The 17489-nt window shown below is 43.7% G+C and overlaps 1 long non-coding RNA gene across 1 annotated transcript in view; it reads right to left on the reverse strand.

The window, feature by feature from the left end:
- Nucleotides 1-8407, reverse strand: part of LOC140468625 (uncharacterized) — a 40569-nt gene extending 32162 nt beyond the window's left edge. The window contains exons 1-3 of the long non-coding RNA XR_011955729.1: nt 8260-8407; nt 3127-3233; nt 579-678 (exon numbers count right to left, since the gene is read on the reverse strand). This is a non-coding gene — a long non-coding RNA (uncharacterized lncRNA). The remainder of the gene's footprint in view (nt 1-578; nt 679-3126; nt 3234-8259) is intronic.
- Nucleotides 8408-17489: the final 9082 nt, after the last annotated feature.

The following is a 17489-nucleotide window of genomic DNA, read 5'->3' on the forward strand; positions in this document are numbered from 1 at the left end:
AATAGGTGGACTCTCATTCTCAACCTCTCCCCTTGCCTGGGCTGTGGTAACCTTCAGTTTAAACCACCACCAGACATCTCTCCCTAATGAGAGAGCAGCCCTATGGTCTGGTAGGACAATGCTGACTTTACGTTTCACACACTGATGCCACTGTGCATCGGGGGTGGAGAGAGGGAATGCTGAAGGTGGTGGATGGGACACCACTCAGGCACGGTGCTTTGTCCTGGAGGATGTTCGCTTTCTTTAATACTGTTGAGGGCTGCACAGATGAAGGCAAGTGGAGAATGTTCCAACACGATCCTGATGTGTGCCTTATTGAGAGCAAACAGATATTGGGGAATCAGGGGTTTGGGAAAACTGAGGTGTTCTCCTTGTAGCAAAGGAAATTGAGGGGAGCTGAGAGACAAGTGCTTACAAAACATATACATCAGGATCTTAAACCTTGCACTCATCAACTCATCATACATGGATTACTGGACACATATTGAAGATTTTGGGGAGATCTATTGACAGGACGGTTTGATTCAAAGGAGAATTTTTATGCAGAAAATGGAATTGAGCTGGAACAAAATACTCACACACAGTGCAAATATCCAGGTCCTGATGAATGGAGTAATTCAATCAGAGTTTGGCGTTACAATTACTGAGATTGCCATCTGGATATCCACCTGTAGTATCCTGTAATACAAGTTTATAAAATCTGTCACTGTCAGGTCAGGTTAGAAACTCACACCATCCCCTCCTCCTGGTCCACGATGACTGTACACATTACCCCTTGTGGAGACCAGCAGTCAGTTCACGGGGAAATCTGTGTGGGTTTCTATGAGTTTCCACCTTGGGACATCATGTGACTGAACAGGGCAGATCTTTGACACATGGGACAGAATGTTCCAATAGTCAGTGAGATGCGGACAGCAGGATTTTCTTCCTTTTCTTTCCTTCCGTGCTGCCACTTTGCCTCATCAATAAGATATGGGGGGGGGGGGGGTGAAAGTCTCATGCAGCTTGATGGGCAAGTTGCCTCCATTCTCACCAAGGGGCAGCAAGATCCTCCCAGTCACTCCAAAGAGTCTCTCTGAAAAGACAGCAACTCAGCATGCTTCCCACTGTCCGGTGCTCCCTGGAAAAATTTAGAAGAATGAGGGGGGGGGGGGGGTGAATCTCCTAGAAAATGTAGACCAGTAAACTTCCAAAAGGATTATAACCAGTTTACAGAGAGGGATTCGGAGAAGTGGACAAGTTGGTCAATGGAGCATAACTTGGGATAATGTGAAGTTGTTCATTTTGGAGGAGGTAATAAAAGAACAGAGGACTGTTTAAATGGTGGAAACTGTAGAAACCTGCAACACAAAAGGGACCGGGGGAAACTGTGCAGGAAACACAGAAAGCTAGCACACAGTTACAACAGGTCATCAGGAACGGGAATGGAATATTATTCCTGATTCCAGGGGATTTGCAGTATAAGAGATTGGAATATATACCTGAGAGCCACTTTATATAGTGCGAGTGAGACCACATATGGAGTAATGAGAGACGTTTTGGTCCCTTTATTTAAGGAAATACATCACTTCATCGGAGGCATTTAGAGAAGATTGACTGGGATGATCTCTGGTTTGCAGGAACTCTCTTTTAAGAAAAGGCTGAAGAAGTTGGGACTTGACTCACTGGATTTGGGGGAGAATGAGAGGGGATCTTATTGAAACATATAGACTTATTAAGGGATATGACAGGGTAAATACTGAGAGGATGTATCCCATCATGAGGGAACCTAGAACCAGATTCTGGGTCAGTTGCAGAATCAAGGGTTCTGTTTTAGATTTGTCAATTTTAATTCAACACAGACATGGGTAAGGGGTTTCAGTCGCAATGGAGCTGGGGTGAGGTGGAGAATAGCAACATTTTAGAGATTGGAATTCCTGGTGTTTGCAATTGTGTAGATGTCTGATCAGAAGGTCACCTTGGGGTCAGAATATGAGCGCAATATTGTGAAGTTCTGCCTCAGGCATTTCCCAGTAAGAGGGAGGGGGTCAGCAGTAAGGGAAAGGAATTTGTAATAGCAACTGAAGGCAATGGGTTTAACCATTTCAGTGTTTCATTGGAGGAAATTGCAGCCAATCGAGTTGTAGGCGTGTGGAAAGCAGCTTAATGAATGAGGAACAGTGGAGCAATGGAGAGGGATGAAAGGGAGAGAGAGCTGGGCATTGTCAGTGTACATGTGAAACCAATACGATGTCACCTCCTGGCAGTATGTAGGTGAGATAAAGGAAGGAACAAAGATAGATCCTGGATGAACACCACATATGAGGAATTCAGAAAGGAAAGGGAGAGTGGAGATGGAGCAGGATTTTCCAACAACCGTGAGGTCAAATATTATTTCTTAGCAGAATTGGAGAGAAGGACAAAACCAGAAAAGACAGACAGAACAAGGAACAATATTTGTGAATCGGTGAGGGGGAGTGATGAGGCGGAGCCCGACTCCAAAACTGCTATTTCTACATCAGTGACATCACCCAACTCCACCCTAGTCTCAGCTCATTTACTGAAATACTAGTCCATCCCTGTGTTATCTCCAGACTTCGTTATCCAAACACAGTCCTGGCCAGCCTCCCACATTCAACTTACTTATAAGCTCAAGAGTATCTAAAACCCTACTGCCCAAGTACTCACTTGTACCAAAACTTGTTGATTCATCAAAAGGCTCCTATTTACGAGCAACAATTTAAAATTCTCTCGCTTAATATAATTCCTGGCTGTGAACATCCCTGTCTCCCTGCACCACACAACCTGTAAGATCTCGACAACTCATTTTCTTTCAGACTCCCAAAGATGCATTTATTCATTGCTTCACCTGTCTGGCTACTTCGACAGTTGCCAAGGCAACACGGTCTGGAATTCGCACCCTGACCCTCTCAGACCTGCTTTCCTCCTTTAAGGTATTCCTGAAAACCTGCTTATTTGGCAATACTTTTGATCACCTGACCTAATATCCCCATCTGTGGCCTTATGTCAGATATTCTCAATTTCTGTGAAATTATAAAAATGATAAAAATACAAACTGTTGTTAATTTGCACACACATTGTCAACTCTTCACTGTCGCTGAGTGAATAATCTGTAACATCTCTTACCCAAGTTAATTGTGGGAGCACATTCACCACACGAACTGCAGCTGTACAAAGAAGTCAAACATCACCCTCTCCACAGGTAATGGGACTCTGGCATTAATCACTGGTGTCTGTGGAGAGAGAAACACATAGTTGATATTTCAGGGAGTGCTAAATACATTACAGGAAGTGAGAATGTTGCAGAATTTGATGGTCAGAAATGGAAGGAAAATGCACTCTTTTGTTGAAAAAAAGAATTATTCACTGTCAAAGATGCTGTGGAAAATTTAGTCCATTGAGAGAACAGCACATTATCAGGGATTGGGCAGCAGAGGAAAATTAACTTACAAAAGGTCTGTGAAAGTAACAGTAAAACACTAAACAAGCCAAACAGCCTGTGCCCAAAGACTTTAACTCCCCTTCCCGCTCCACCAAAGATATGTAGGTCCTGGGCCATCTCCACCGCCAAATCCCAGGCATCTGATGCCTGGACAAAGAACGCCTCATCATCTGTGTTCAGATCCTCCAATCACATGGGATCAAAGTGGATTTCATCAGTTTCCTCATTTCCACTCCACCCACCTTATCCCAGATCCAGCCTTCTAACTCGGCACTGCCCTTTTGACCTGTCCTACGTTTCCATCTTCCTTCCCACCAATCGGCTGCTGCCTGACCTGCTGTACGTTTCTAGCATCACACTCTTTGACATTGAAAACATCCTGACTCTGAAACTGTGTAAATCCTGCCCGATCACTCCCTGCCAAGGAAGGCTGCGCATGCGTCCCCCGACAGCTTGCCCCTCTCAAAGTTGGCAGCCACGCACACGTGTCCCGTGGATCACTGCCCCCAATAAAGATGGCGACGATCACTCACGCCTTTCACCATTTGAAGCATTTTCCCGTTTGCCACAAACACGGGCCTGGGATTTTCAAATTTGTGTTTTCCGATGTGCACTAAGTTCTGTAAAACGTCTCAGCCTGTTCCATTAAAATTTCCTTCTCTTCCTGGTCAATATGTCTTTCCTTAACCATGCCCTGCACCTTCACACATTTCCAATGCCTTGGTCACAACATCACAGTGCTGCCAGTGAAGCTTATCACGTGGTATCAGTTTATTCCTGATGAAGGGCTTTTGCCCGAAACGTCAATTTCGCTGCTCCTTGGATGCTGCCTGAATTGCGGTGCTCTTCCAGCACCACTAATCCAGAAGCTTATCACATGGTTGAGTGTAGCCACGCCCCTCATTCACTCAGACCAACCGGCAGTACCTTGTCTTCCAGCCCCATCCCCATCCTCTTATTGGTCCTGCACTGAGATCAATCACCAGAGGCCATTTGTGGGCTGGAGCATGCTCAGTGCTTCCTGCTTTTGCTGCTGTTCATCAGGTATAAGAGAGAGCGTTCATTCCTGTTTCTCCTAATGTCAGACATGAACAACAACGACCTGCATTGGATGGAGCCTTTCACACTGACAATTCTCCTAAAGTGCTTCACGAATGCTGGAAACATTGATTAAAGAGAACAACTTTAAGATACATCTTTGAGGAGTACAGAGGGGGTTGGGAAGGATATTGAAGAGGTTTTTAGATCAGACAAACCGTCTAAAGAGCAACCCACCCAGACCCATTCCCCTACATCTAACACTACGGGCAATTTAGCACGGCCAATTCACCTAACCTGTACATGTTTGGACTGTGGGAGGAAACTGGAGCACCCGGAGGAAACCCACGCAGACACTGGGAGAATGTGCAAACTCCACACAGACAGTTGCCTGGGGTGGGAATAGAACCCGGATCTTTGGCGCTGAGAGACGGCAGTGATAACCACTATGCCACCGTGCCGCCCATCTGCAGCTGTCCTCTGCAGCTCCAATCATGGAGTGATGTCTGTGGAGAACAGCTGACAACGGAGACAGTTAGTGGCTAACCATAGTTTAGCAACCCCATGTCCTCGCCCCCCTACCCCACACCCCAGTCCTTGTTCTCACAGCATGTCATTACACATTACCTAAGGTTAGCCACTAACAGTTTCCATTACCAGCTAGTCGCCCTCCCCCAGCCAGATCGTTATCCACTCCTTTATCCAACCCTTCTTCTCGCTCTGTCCCCACCTATGCTTTACTGCTTACATCCTCCCCTAAACCCTACCTGCTGCATATAAACCAACATTTTTTCTCTCAGTATCAGTTCTGAGGAAGGGACACCGGATCTGAAACTTTAACTCTGATTTTTCATCCCATTTCCTGCCAGACCTGCGGAGCTTTTCCAAAACCTCCTGGTTGTTGTTTCTGATTTACATCTCCTGCAGTTCTTTTGGTTCTAATTTACCGGGAGTTTGTAATTCAGGTCCCACAGCCTCTGTCCCAGTGTCTGCTGTCTCTCCCAACCCCAAACAGTGACACGACACCTGCACAGCTTATGGACATGCGTCATCTTGCTGGCCACACCCCCTCATTCACTCCCATTGGCTGGAGGACCACACAGACTCTCCTCCCATTGTCTGGAGCTGCCGTCAATCAGCCGGGCCCCATTGTGATGAGTGGAGGGCTAATCCCACTGTCTGCCCTGGGATGAACTTCATCACTCAGAGTGAATGGGGCAGTATCACAGAGCACAGGACCTAGGGGCTATTCAGCCCATTGGGGCTGTACTCTCTCCCTCTGGAGATGCTGCAAATATGTCCCAATTCCCCTCCTATTTGCCCACAGCCCCCCAAATCTTTCCTTAAAAATTAAAATTCCAAGTCTCTTTCAGAATACCTGCTGAATCTGTGTCGTTCAGAAAGTTCCAGTTGCTCAGAACTTACTGAGTGCAATAATGTTCACATTTTCACTTTGTATTATTTGCCAATTACTTGAAAGTAGTTACTAAAAGTTGTGACAGTGTTAACAATTCCTCTCTCTCTCTGCAAATTCAAGACCTTGGAACCAAATCTGCACCTGGTCAAAATCACTGCTTCACCTTCTCAGCTCCAAGCACAATTATCTGTGCTGCAGCTTGCTCTCCACAAAAGAGGAACGCATCTTTGTTTATTAACGTCGTAGACATATACAGCACAGAAACAGAACTTCGGTCCAATTCATCCATGCCAACTAGGAATCCTAAACTACTGAAGTCCCATTTGCCAGCTATTGGCCTGTATCCATCAAAACCCTTCCTGTTCACGTACCCAATCTGATGCCTTTTAAATGTTGTGATTTTATCAGCCTCCACTACTTCATCTGGCAGCTCATTCCCTACATACACCACACTCAGCTTGAAAACGTTGGCCTTAGATTCCTTTTAAATCGTTGCCTTCTCAACCATGTGCTCTAGTTTTGGAGCTACCTAACCTCAGGATAAAGAACCCCGTCTGCTCACCTTATCCATGCCCCTCGTGATTTTATAAATCTCCATGAAGTCACCTCTCAGTCTTGGACTCTCCAGGGAAATTAACCCCAGCCTATTCAGCCTCTCCCTGTAGCCCAAATCCTCCAAACCTGGCAACGTTTTTGTAAATCTTGTCCGAACCTTTACACATTTCACAACATCCTTCCCAGAACAGGGAAATTCAAACAGAAAACAGAATTCGAGAAGTGGCTTAATCAATGTCTTTTAAATGTTGTAATTGTACTCTCACCCCTTCCCTTGGCAGCTCACTCCAAACATGCACTGCCCTCAAACTGTCCAACTCTGGCAAAGTCCTTGCAAACATTTTCTGAAATGTTTCAAGTTTCACAACATCATTCCTGGAACAGGGAGATTGGAACTGAAAACAGAATTCCAGAAGGGCCTTAATCAATATACTGTACAGCCACAACATGACGGAGAGCATAACAAACGCTGCAATCACTCCCTTACCTACCTGTGACTCTACTTTCAAGGAACTATGAACCTGCACTCCAAGGTCTCTTTGTTCAGCAACACTCCCCAGGACCTTACCAGTCAGTGGATAAGTCCTGCCCTGATTTGGCCTTTCCAAAATCCAACAGCCAACATTTATCTAAATTGAACTCTATCTGCCATTCCTTGCTCCACTGGCCCATCTGATCAAGATCCTGTTGTATTCTGAACTAACCTTCTTCGCTGCCCACTACACCTCCTATTTTGGTGTCTTGTGTAAAGCTACTAACCATACCTCATATTCACATCCAAGTCATTTATTTAAGGACCCAATAATCGATCCTTGTAGCACACTGCTGCTCACAGTCCTCCAGACCACAAAGCAAACCTCCATCATCACCCTCTGTCTCCTACCATTAAGACAGTTTTGTACCCAATGGCTTGTTCTCCCTTCATTCCATGTTATGTAACCATGCTAACCAGTCTGCTTTGTGGAACCTTGTTGAATGTCCATATAAACAATGTTCACAGCCTGGTTTAATCAATTTTCTTTGTCACTTCAAAACATTCAGTCAAGTTAGTGAGACACGATTGTGCACGTACAAAGCCACATTGACAACAGGAGAAAGTGAGGACTGCAGATGCTGGAGATCAGAGCTGAAGATGTGTTGTTGGAAAAGCGCAGGTTAACAGCATCCAAGGAACAGGAGAATCGACGTTTCGAGAAGGACTGATGCCCGAAACGTCGATTCTCCTGTTCTTTGGATGCTGCCTGACCTGCTGCACTTTTCCAGCAACACATTTTCAGCTCCACATTGACAACAGCAAATGATTATTCCTTACTTTTCCAAATAGATCGATATCCTGTCCCTCAGAATCCCTTCCAACAACTTGCCTGCCACTGACTTCAGGCTCACTATTCTCTTGTTCCATGGCCTCTCCTTACCAACTTTTTAAAATAATGGCATCTCACCTGTCACTATCAATGATACAAATACCTCAGGAGAGGCCCAACAATCACTTCCCTAGATTTCCAGAAAGTTCTGGGATACATCTGATCAGGTCCCAGGGCTTCATCCACCTTGATGCGATTCAAGACATCCAGTGACACCTCCACTGTAACATGGATACTTTTCAAGTTCTCTCTGTTTATTTCTCCAACCTCTCGAGCTTCCATATTTTTCTCCAGTAAAAATGACGTGAAATTTCGCATATCTTTCCCACCCCCGGTGGTTCCATCGACAGCCTCGTTAATCTTTAAGGGGTCCTATTCTCTGGTCCAGTTGAGCTCACTCAGCGGCGCTCACTCAGACCTGCGGCCACACTGAGGCAATTCACCGTTTACTCCAAACACGGGACCGGGACGTTCAAATTTGTGTTTTCCGACGTGCACAACATGTTTGTAAAACCTCTCCGCTCATAGCAACACAGTTTTTCTCCCGTTTCCCTCTGTTTGTTTATTTCTTTCCTTCCCGTATCCTTTCGCTCCAGAACTTCCCGAGCATCCATTACAGTGACTCTCTGCTGCGCGCGAGGGTGATCACGTGGTTTAGTCTAGTTCTGCCCCTCGTTCACTTTGATTGGTTGGAGGACCAACCTCCCGCCAGGTCCTTCAGCTCCGCCCACCGTCCTTTCATTGGTCCGGAGCTGACATCAATCACCCGGGGGTCCCTTTGTTGGCTAGAGCATGCGTAGTGCGTCCTGCTTTTACTGATATGTTGGGTAAAGGGATGGGAGAGTTTACTGAGGGGAAGGATCCCTTTGTGCGAGCTCTGCAGTAGATTTCCTTTATTCATGGAGGAAATTGCCTTCCTACTCATGACCTGTGATTGATGAATCAATGCCATCTGAACCAGTACATAAACACACCATTTTCACAACATCTGAGATGTTCAGCACATTGTATCACACTCTTCTTTGGAGATAAAAAAAAAGCATGAAATGGAGCCTCAAGGAATTGGAGCAGGAGGACGGCATTCATCTACTCCAGCTTGTTCCCCCATTCTATCAGATCATGGCTGGGCAAACCCAGACCTCAACACCTCTTTTATGCTTGTTCCGCATGGCCCTTAACTGCTCAATGTTTCAAAAATCTATCTGCCCTCATTTAGAATAATTTGAGATAGAAACATAAATTCCCTACTGTATGGAAACAGGCCCTTCGGCCCAACAAGCCACACTGACCCTCTGAAGAGTAACCCAGCCAGATCCATTCCCCTACCACATTTAACTTTCACAATTGTTTGGGCGAGAAAATTCTAGCCATTCACTGAGAGAAAAAAAATCTTTACATTTTTTACAAAATGAATGTTCCCTTGTGTAATGTTTGGTTTGAGACTTCATTGGTGCGAGAAGATCTCGTGTGGGTGCTTGCATTTCAGTCATAAAGTCAAAGAGATGTACAATACGGAAACAGACCCTTCGGTCCAACCTATCCATTCCGACCAGATATGTTTGTGGGCGGCACGGTGGCACAGTGGTTAGCACTGCTGCCTCACAGCGCCAGAGACCTGGGTTCATTTCCCGCCTCAGGCGACTGACTGTGTGGAGTTTGCACGTTCTCCCCGTGTCTGCGTGAGTTTCCTCCAGGTGCTCCGGTTTCCTCCCACAGTCCAAAGATATGCAGGTCAGGTGAATTGGCCATGCTAAATTGCCCGTAGTATTAGGTAAGGGGTAAATGTAGGGGTATGGGTGGGTTACGGTTCGACGGGGCTGTGTGGACTTGTTGGGCCGAAGGGCCTGTTTCCATACTGTAAGTAATCTAACCGAGTCAACATCGACCCTGTCAAGCTCCTCAGAATCTTGTTTCCATAAGATGACCCCTTATATTATGTGGGTGGCACAGTGGTTAGCACTGATGTCTCAGAGTGCCAGAGACCTGGGTTTAATTCCTGCCTCAGGTGACTCTCTGTGTGGAGTTTGCATGTTGTCTGCGTGGGTTTCCTCCGGGTGCTCTGGTATCCTCCCACAATCCAAAAAAAAGTGCAGGTTCGGTGAATTGGCAATGCTAAATTGCCTGTAGTGTTAGGTGAAGGGGTAAATGTAGAGGAATGGGTCTGGGTGGGTTGTGCTTCGGCGGATCAGTGTGGACTTGTTGCGCCAAAGGGCCTGTTTACACACTGTAAGTAATCTGTTTGCCGAGATTGTATTGAATAATGACCTAACCTGTTTAGCTATTCTTGATAGGTCGGTCTCAAAGCAGCTAGCTGAATCTTTTTTTGAATGGTCTCCAATACTGGTTTATCACTTATTAAATATGGGAGCTAACATTGTATACAGTACTCCAAGTGAGGTCTCGGCAACAGCCAGTGTGGTTAACCAATCCTCACTCCATGCAAATACGTCACCCCTGACACAGTGAGCTCCTGTATTATGCAATTAACTTTTCTGTAGCACCTTATCATTTGCATTTTTAAAATCCAAATACAGAACATCATTGGATTGCCCTTTATCAGCCCTGCTTGTTATCTCCTCAATGAACTGTCGCAAATTTGTCATAGTGTCTCTTTCACAAAACCCAGTCTACCATGTTAAATGATAAGCTTTTCTAAATGTCCTGCTATTTATTACTTTAATATTCGACTCTGCCGTATTACAAAAGCAGATATTAAACTAACTAGTGTATAGTTTCCTGATTTCTGTCTGCATTCCCTTCTTGAACAGGTACATCAATCCACTGGATGCTTCCTGTCTCCCCTGATTCTGGAATATTCCAATCGATGCCTTGAATATCTCTGCAGTCAGTTGCCCTAAAAGTGTTTGATCCAGCCCATTAGGTCCTGTCTGCCTTTAGTCCTATTAGTTGGTCAATACTTTGTCCCTTGTGACAAAGACTGATATAACATTTTTCTACTCATGAGTAACTTGCTTATTTGCTACCTTTAGGATGATAACGGTATCCTCCTTCATGAAGATCAATGTAAAATATCGGTTTAAATTATCTGCTGTTTCCTTGTACCCATTATCAATTCCACAGTCAGAACCTCCAAGGGTTCGATGCTGACTTTAGATACTCAATTTTTATATACCTGTACAACTCTTGCCATTCATTTTTGTTTCTTGTCAATTTAATTACATGATCAGTTTTCTCCCTTTTTCGTCATCCGCGGCTGTGTCATTCTTTTCCTTGTGGGTATTGCTCTTGACTGCCTTTGTTACCCACGGGCAGTTCACCTTTCTCTTCGCGTTCTCCTTTTTGCTTCAAATTAACTTTTGCTAAGAATTATGTAAAACAAAACTCATCATATTCCAGTGACTGAGCATGTGATTTTTTTAAACATTGGAGGCCTTAATGTTCTCATTGGGTTTTGCTGTTTCAAGGAAGATCTGAGATCCTCTGCAAAGGAGGTGGCAGCTGATTCACTGTTAATTTCCAAAATTAATTTAAATACTTGCAAAAAGAAATTATTTGCATTACTGTGAGAGCAGGGATCTAGCCAAATAGCTATTTTAAAAAGGTGGCACAGTTGTGATAGGTTGAATAGGGGCCTCTGATTTCAAAAGCACAATGTGATCCAAGTTGTCTTCTAACCTGTGCTGTACTAATTCTTTCTGATCGAGATGACTGGGTTGGCATGTGTGCAGGTTGTAGCAGGATCTCTGACTGCCACAAACCGATCTGGGGGAACAGCTCCTGTGTCAGTGGCAGTGCTGTTGGACTAATAGAGGCAACAACATTCAGACTTCATGAAGCAACTGCGAACCAAGGCTGCAAACCCACAATCCAAAGAACTGCAGGTTAGGTGAATTGGTCATGCTAAATTGCCATAGTGTCCAGCGATGCAGTTTCAGTGCATTAATCAGGGGTAAACATTGAAGAATGGGTTTGGTTGGGATACTCTTTGGACTGTTGGTGTGGATTTGTTGGGCTGAAGGGCCTGTTTCCACTACGTAGGGATTCCATGCTCTGAGTAATTTTGGGGATCTAACAGAATCCTGGTATTCAGAGGGTTCTCTGTTAGTTAAAATAGTATTGTACACTCAGCTTACATTACCTTCTGAAGCAGTTTGAGGTAGACTGCTCTGTGCAATTTTACAGAACAGATGCTCTGGAACCAATCATGGAACAGCTATTTTAGACCTGACAATATGATTGATTAATGAGCTCAATGTAAAAGACCTTTTTGGTAAGATGCAATGCAGCATGATAGAATCTAGCTTTAGGGTGAGGAATTTGGTTCTTCAACTAGTATCTAAACTTAAAGGCAGTCACAAGGGGATAAGGTAGTAGTTCGCTAAACTGGAATGGGACTATAGTTAGAATGTTGAAGCAGAAGAATACATTCAGTTATTTTATAATTCTCAACAATGTATATTAACTTGTAAAAGAAATGCACGATGAACAGCGGTACATAGCTGAGGGAATTATGAGTGACATCAAACTGAAAGAAAAGATGTACAAAACTGCAAAGATGATGGTAGACCAGAAGGTTTAAAAATTTCAAACTACCGAAGTATGAACAAAACAACAGATGGAAGATATTTTGTCCCTTGTCAGAGAGACTGTTGTAACATCTTTGCTCCCATTAATACCTTGCTTATTTCCCAGCATTAGGATGGTTACAGTATCTTCCGGATTAGTAAGATAATTGGACAAATTAACCCACCAGTTACTCAGCCTAAAACACAGTGCTCTTGTGATGCTGTGGTAGTGTCTCCAACTTTGAGCCAGAAGGCCTGAAACTGTCCCACCTGCTCCAGAGGTGTCATAATGCATTGAAATAGGTTGATTGCGAAAGCAATACTGAGACAAACTTCAGTAATTGAATGGACAATCTTGATGGTCTCTGGAAATTCCAAACTTGACTGTTTTGTATCCTCACATGAGGCCTGATCTCAATTAATCTGCCTCATTTAAATGGTATTGCCTTTTCTTGTGTTGAATATAATTGAAGTTTGTTCTGTCTACATGCCCCCTTGTGCAAAACATGTTGCAATCTGTCAAAGAACAAGATTGAAAACTCAGATCAGCTGATAGCCTGTTCAAGGGCTTAGTGGCCTTTTCCACTGGGACAGTAGGCGCTACAGAATTGATCCCATTTCCCATTAAACTGAGACAGGAGATGGTGAGCTTGTTGGAATGTCTTTCACTGAAACATTTTTGAATTAAAATAAATTACTTTGGTTGCGGTGCAATTGAATTTAGAGATTTAGCGGGGAGTATCGACTGTTATCTCTTTGTTTGTTTCATTGCAGAAGGAATGAGACCAGCCCAACGCCAGCCGAAACTGCGGAGAAACTGCCAGATATTAAAATGCGTAACTCTGCTTCATTAGCCAGTCTGACTGAGTCATCCAGACTCAAACATCATAACTGGAGGTGGGCCTTTTGTGTTCACTTTGGATGCTTTTACAGAGTTCAAAATTAATACATAACATATTTCTTGAGAACTGAAAACAACAAATACTGAAGATCACAGGAGGGAGCCGATGGCTGAGTGGTATTACTGCTAGACTGTTTATCCAATGATCCAGGTTGTATTCTGGAGAACCAGGTTCGAATTGTGCCACAGGAAATGGTGGAATTTGAATTCAGTGAATATCTGGAATTAAGAATTTCATGACCATGAATCCTTTGTCGCGTTACGGAAAACCCATCTGGTTCACTAACATGATTGAAGTAAGAAGCTACCATCCTTACCTAGTTTGTCCTACATGTGACTCCAGACACACAGCAATGAGCTTGACTTTTAACTGCCCATTGGGCAATTAGGGATGAACAATGAATGCTGCTGAGCCAATGACATCCTCATCCCATGAACTTCTTTTTAAAAAAAAATCGATGGAGAGACCAAGCTAACATTTTGAGTCCAGATGATTCTACATCAGATCTCTCATCGAGTCATTGAGACACATCGTTAGCTTGCTTGGTGTCCATGGATGCTTTCTGACCTGCTGTCAGCTCCAGCATTTGCTGTTTTCAGTACAGGTTCCACCATCTGTAGTAATTTCCTTCTATACTTCTTCATTATGTTGTTTATTAATTGTCCACTAAATTGCAGCTACTACTCAACACCTTACCTACAGAGTACTGAGGCCCTGGTGTCAAAAGCCTCCATTAACTTGTTCAATTACACTATAGTTTAGGACAATTGCAAAATGCCACTGTGGCTGAAAAGAATAGAATCATAGTCACCAACATGGAAATGAACCCTTCGGTCCAACTCATCCATGTCAACCAAATTTCCCAAACTATGCCAGTGCAGTTTGCCTGCATTTGGCTCATATTCCTCAACCTTTCCTATTCACGTACCTCTGCAAATGTCTTTTAAATGTTGTAACTGTACTTGCATCTACCACTTCTTCTGGCCGTTCATCCCGTATCCCAACCAATCTCTTTGTGAAAACGTTGGCAACTGATAGTTTCACTGTTGACTACGGTGTGTGAATCACTGGGGATGATTGTTCGTTCAGGACCACCCCTGTCTGAGCACGGCTTGAATGTAGCTTGGGCCTCCTTGTGGGTTACCACATGCTGCTGAAGGCTTTGTATTTGCGCAGCGCAGCTGTCTATGGTTGGGGGTGTTGTGGAAGGAAGGAGGAGGCATGAAGGAATTAATGAATTTATGGAATATGGGTGTCACTGGCTGCGTGAACATTTATTGCCTCATTCTAATGCCCTTGAGAAGGTGGTTGTGAGCTCCCTTTTTGAATCACTGCAGTCCACGTTGGTTGTAGACCTATTGGTAGTGCTGTTGGGAGGGAATTCCAGAATTTTGGCTCAATGACACTTCAGGACTGCTGAAAGATTTTCAACTCCAGATGGTAGTGGCTTGGAAGGGAACCTGCAGGAGATGATGTTCCCATGAATCTGCTTCCCTTTTCCTTTTATTTGGTATTGGTCATAGGTTTGGAAGATGCTATTGAAGTGTTATGAATTGATGTAATGTATCTTGTAGATAGTACATAGTGCTGCTCTGGGCATCAGTGGAGGAGGGAGTGAATGTGGTGCCAATCAAGCAGTCTGCTTTTTCCTGACACTGTCAAGCTTCTTGAGTGTTCTTGGAGCTGCACCCAAACCTAGCCAAGTAGTGAATATCCTATTGCACTCCTGAGTTGATTCTTGTAGATGGTGGACAGGCTTCAGAGATTTGGAGGGTGGTTTACTTACCGTAGTTATATGGAAAGTCCACTTCAATTTCTAGTCAATAGTAAACCCCTAGAATGTTGATGGTGGGGGATTCGGTGATGGTGGGTTTGAAGAAAGAGGCTGCAAAATTTTTGGTGAAGGAACTTCAGGCTGAAAGCTCGGGAGGGGGCAATAAGTTAGAGGCTAGAAATGGATAGGTGGGGAAAGATGCTGCAAAGGAGACATTACGGTCTTTTCTCTGTGCTGGGCCCAGCTGGTCTGCTGACACTACTGTAGAGATATTGTGCCTCACCTCACCAAATCAAACAGCCTCTCACCATAGTCTTTCCAATACCATGCCCATTAAACACCTTGTATTAGTCCATTCCTCTTACTTCCTCCTTTTGAAATAAGAACATAAGAGCATCATAATTAGGAGCAGGAGTATTAATCCAGCCCCTTGAACCTGCTCTGCCATTCGATACAGACATGGTTAATCTCATCTTGGCCTGAACACCACTTTCCTGCCAGCTCTCCTTGACTCTTCAACCCATTACTAATTAAAAACCTATGTGTCTCTTATTTAAATTTACTTCATGTCCCAGAATCCACATTGTTCTGAGGTAGTGAATTCCCAAGATTCACCATCCTCTGAGAGAAGTAATTCCTCCAACTTTCCCTTTATTGTAAAATTACGACGACTCATTTTAGATTTAATCATCGTCTCTGCATCTACTTGATCAATCCCTTGACCATTTTATCGACTCTCAATGATATCACCTCTCAGTCTTGGGCTCCAATGAATATGAATGCAAATAGTGGTTGTAGTTCATCTTGTTAAAATTTTAATAACTGTGGCAGAGGATATTTGTTCAAAAATGAGCTGGACGGTTAGTGCTTTTCAAATAAGAAATAGTTGATGAGATTAAGTACATTAATATATTGGAGTTTTGTTTTTAGGAAGACATACTGTTGGGAGGATTTGGTTAAGGGAATATTGCAGTCAAAGCTGTGGAAGATTAACCTCCACCCATGTGTGAGGTCGTACACTGTGGTCAAAAGACTAAAGAGACCACTTCCTCTTTGGAAATATGTCCTTAAATAGGGCAGAGGGATCTGGAGATAGGAATGAGTCACTGGCAGTAAATGGCACCGGTTTGTGAGGTTAGATAGAAAAGTAGATCATGGGTTTATTTCTTGGGCGACAAAATGGAAATGTGTTCGATATGTGTAGGACCATGGACAGATCACCCTTGGAGCACTGCACACAGTTCCGATCTGGGAAGATAAAGAATAGTTACTGGAATTATATCCAAACTGAATTTGAATTCATCAAGTAAGATTGGGCAGTCTTGTCTCATTGAAAAAGAGTGACATGGTCCAGTTACGTTTGATCGAGTAGACATGGAAAAGATGTTTCTGCTTGGGAATGACAGAATCCACTGGATCTGTAGATAAAATTGTAATCACTATTAAATCTAATGGAGAATTTGCAGAGGGGGACAAAGTCTTTACAAAAAAGGGGTTTGAATGTAGAACTTACTTCATCAGGAATAATTGAAGCAAATAACAGATGAATTCAAGGAGGAGCTTGGAATACAAGAAATCGAAGAAAACTATCTTGATGGGTTTAGGTTGAGAAGGAAGTCTGTGTTAATCACAAATACTGAGAACCTGTGTTTGTGTCCTGAAACTATACATCTGTGTTGTTCTGTGACATTTCTATTTCTATAGGAGCAGCAGCGGCAGCAGTAAACAAGGCAGCTCACCCTTACCATTCTTGGAGAAAAGCAGAACCTCTGGCCACACAAAAGGGAAATAGCTCTATTGAGGAGGTGGTTCAAACAGTGGCCAACGACTCGATCCGCAGAGACAGTGTGCCTTCATTACCTGGTGAGAAAGGTGAATTCTTTAACCAGGAATAATGTTTTGTCCTTCCACTGATCTCATGACTTAAGCATGGAAATGTGTCTCTTCAGTTAGATGATTTGAATCAATCAAATCTTTTGCTACGTTAGCACTCCTTCCCTACCCAAAGGATATGTGGGTCAAATAGGCACATGTCCTGCACTGATTTATTTCAAGCTTCCTTATTCAGTCATGTGCTTAAGCTATTCAATCCAACTTCCTTGTGTTTCCCTTGGATCTGTGGTTGTGCATAAGGAAACTTAAACAATGTCTGACTCAATATCAAAGTTGTGTTGAATCAATGATTGTAGCCCCACTCTGCTCTTTGAGCAGATAATTAACCCAAGGATTCTAGCTCAGCCCTTAACTTCAAGTTCAATTTATAAACCTTTCAGTGAGCAATGCAAAATAACAAAGAACAATATCAATCATTTATTGTCTCTCCAGACTCTACTTCTGTTCCCACTGAGAACTCCCATGAGTTCGACGAGTCAATGACTAAAGATCAGATTGAAGAGAAATCATTCCATTCCTTCTGCCATCAGAGAGCCATCACCACTTTAATCAGGGAAGAAACGCAGCCAGCAGGATGA

Source organism: Chiloscyllium punctatum, chromosome 47 (assembly GCF_047496795.1).
Source record: "Chiloscyllium punctatum isolate Juve2018m chromosome 47, sChiPun1.3, whole genome shotgun sequence".
NCBI classification, from domain to species: Eukaryota; Metazoa; Chordata; class Chondrichthyes; order Orectolobiformes; family Hemiscylliidae; genus Chiloscyllium; species Chiloscyllium punctatum.